Source organism: Tenrec ecaudatus, chromosome 4 (assembly GCF_050624435.1).
Source record: "Tenrec ecaudatus isolate mTenEca1 chromosome 4, mTenEca1.hap1, whole genome shotgun sequence".
NCBI lineage: Eukaryota > Metazoa > Chordata > Mammalia > Afrosoricida > Tenrecidae > Tenrec > Tenrec ecaudatus.
The window spans coordinates 188,906,781-188,910,183 of record NC_134533.1 but is presented as its reverse complement, the minus strand read 5'-3'; the positions used below and the strand labels follow the sequence as shown (position 1 = coordinate 188,910,183).

At 39.5% G+C, this 3,403-nt stretch overlaps 1 pseudogene; it reads left to right on the top strand.

Annotated features, from left to right (window-relative positions):
• The first annotated feature begins 1,938 nt into the window (after nucleotides 1-1,938).
• LOC142447249 (transcription factor BTF3 pseudogene) lies at nucleotides 1,939-2,549 on the top strand (annotated as a pseudogene).
• Nucleotides 2,550-3,403: the final 854 nt, after the last annotated feature.

Below are 3,403 nucleotides of genomic sequence, written 5' to 3'. Positions count from 1 at the left end.
TCTGGTCTTGGGAAAGTACTTGACCTTTAATTGTTTCATCAAACCAGAAAAGTTACAGTAGCTGATGTGTAACAGCACCCGATATGGGAAGACCAATTTGAAGTTCCATGTGTCACTTTTTGTATACTCTGAAACAGAATTTCAAATTATATTGTAGTATGTGTACTGGAAAGGATCACTGAACACAGTTTACTCTAGAATTGTCAGAGAAATCTCTTTCTTTTCACCACTGGTGGAAAACTTTTCTATTGTGAAGGTTATTTCATTTTCCTCAAATCTTAAGCATGATAAAATGAAATCCTAATTAGAGAAATTTGTATTTGATTTCTGGCTTTCCTGAGAGTCCCAAGTGTTTCCTTTCCACCATGTGAAAGTTGAAAATAAGAATACGCCGATGGGAAAAAGATAGAATACTCCAATGTATGATCTAAAATGAGAAAAATATACATTTCTTTTAATATATTAACTTTTAACTTGCATTGGTTTTTTAATTTATTTATGACGAGTCAAATTGCCACTGAACACACTTCATGGTTATTAACTAATTAGGATCTTACCAATATTTACAAGGAATTCAAAAATTTTCAATCAAGTCTAGAGGAATCATCAGTTAATCAGAAATGAGCTACATTGACTTTGCTAGAGTGAGCAAATATTAAGGGGGTACCAACATATGATAGACTATTATTTTGTTTTGCAGGTAATTCTCAAAATATCTTTAAATTTCAGTAGTGATTTGGATGTTTTCCACAACTTCGCTGACTAAACACAGAAAGTGCTTTATTCATTCAACAGATGTTTTACTTGCCTATTTTTTTCTTGACATATCGATCCCTGGGTTCACCCACTCTACTAAAATGGATGGAGGACAACCCCACATAGGGGTATCATGGAAGAAAGGCCTGGCATCCTCTTTTTCGAAAGATTATTGTCCAGGAAATTCTGTGCAGCAGTTCTACTCTGCTATCCTTAAGGCCATCATGAGTCACAATGGATTCAATGGAAACCGTTTGTTTTAGTCAATTTGTGTAATTTGGGGTTGTTATTTCAGAAGGATTTGGTGGGGTTTAAGATTTTTAGCTTACATGGCATTGAGAAAATAATAAAACACAGCCTCTTCTCTAACCGAATTTTCCATTAAGATTATTGATGTTGGAAGAGACCTGAGAACTTCATTATCAAGGGGAATCCAGGTTGGTCCTCTGCACCTTATTATTTTAAAGGAAATCTGGACCGTGCACCTGCTTTCTTGTTACCAGTCCTGGCAGATAATCTTCTTCTCGGCTTCCTCAGTGGATCAAGCCTGCATCAGCTGTGACTATGAAAGCCCATTGTATTATGTTTTAAAAGCCATCCTAAAGAATATCAGCACATGAAAGCTGGCAGAGTAGGGGGACTCAAACGGGCTATTTCATAGCCTTCACCGAGGGAAACAAAATGGACACAGCACTGTCAAAGGAATACCCAGCCCTGCATCCTTCTAGGAACTTTGAGCTGTATGAACTTGAAGTCACAACACGAGGCACTCCATGAACGAAGTTCCTGTGCACTTTTTAAGGAAGGTTACTATGAAAATCTTTGCCAAAAGAACTTAATGGGTGTCTTTTGCACAGTGTACCATTCAAATAACTCTTTATGAACACATATGGAGAATTTTCTCTTCAATCTCTGTACCAGGAATAGAGTTTTATTTCTAGAACAATTTCCACCACTTCAGGGACTGATGGTTGTCTAATACTTCAAGTCAACCTGATGAGCCAAGTCTGTCGAAACACTCCCTTCAAACACTAGTTTGAGCAGAGCTTCACTTACTCCATGCTTTGAGGAAATCTATCATCGTCATAGAATTCTCAGGCTTTTATTGCTTTGGAAACTTTTTTTTTACCATCACGAATGTAATTTGTTACTTTACATTAAAAAATGACCCCTGAGCTGCCATCTTGCGTCCCCGCGTGTGTGCGCCTAATCTCAGCTGGTCTGCCAAAGACCCCCTGAGCGCCAGCCCTAGCCCCCGTGAGGCCCCATTTCCGCTCCGACAAGATGAAAGAGACGATCATGAATCAAGAAAACTCGCCAAACTGCAGGCACAAGTGCACATTAGTGGGAAAGGAACTGCCCGCAGAAAGAAGAAGGTGGTTCACAGAACAGCCACAGCAGATGACAAAAACTGCAGTTCTCCTTAAAGAAGCTCGGGGTCATCAATATCTCTGGTATTGAAGAGGTGAATATGTTTACAAACCAGGGAACAGTGATCCACTTTAACAACCCCAAAGTCCAAGCATCACTGGCTGCGAACACCTTCACCATCACCGGCCACGCTGAGACAAAGCAGCTGACAGAGATGCTCCCCAGCATCTTGAACCAGCTGGGCACAGACAGCCTGACTAGCTTAAGGAGACTGGCTGAAGCACTGCCAAAACAATCTATGGATGGAAAGGCCCCACTTGCTACAGGAGAAGATGATGATGATGAGGTTCCAGATCTTGTGGAGAACTCTGATGAGGCATCCAAGAATGAGGCTAACTGATTTGAGTCGACTTCTGGGAAGATGAAACTTGAGGAAGTGACTTGGAGCTGCTATTTTATATGACTTCTTTTTAAATTTGTTTTGTGTATGGATCTGATAAAATCTAGATCTCTAATATTTTTAAGCCCAAGCCTTTCAGACTTTGCAGCTCTTTTATGTTTCGCTTATACATGACTCATTCTTTGCAGCCAGATATGCTGAAGAAGCCTGGGAATAAAAGTTGAACCAGAGGTTAATAAAATTCTTTGCCTAGTAAAAAAAAAAATGACCCCTAATAATAACAACATTTTTTTTCAGTTTAAAAAGTGCCTCTACTGGAGCACTTTATATGGACTGGTCATGTAATCCATTGGCTCTTTCATCAGCTTTAAAAAATATTTTCTTGTGAATTTGTGAAGAGAAGATCTGGGTTGCAGAGATCAGTTTTCCACTTGACAATTCATACACCTTTTGTTTCCTTTCATTGATTTCAATCCCCATGTCACTTCTCGTACTTCTTCCCTCTGCTTTCCGTTTCCATTCCTTCTTCATCCCTAGGCCTTGTGAGCATTTTCCTTGGGCAGGTGCTTACCTTTTCATAATCTCAAAGGGTTGATTATTCCAAGGTATTTGGACCACCCTAATGTTCTCATCGCCCTTATTGATCTGTCTATTTTTATCAAAGAATTGGACCTTGAGGTTGAGTTCCCTTCCAGACATGAGAAGTAAGCAAAGATCATAATATTGTGGCTCCACTAGTTTGTAGGAAGTCTGCTGGTCAAGGTGTTTATTGATGGGTAACTAATTAGTCTCCTGTGCCTCTGTTGACCTTGCAGCTAAAAGCATTGCGAGATAACTCAGTTATTTATGACCCCTTTATGACTCTCTTGAACCTTG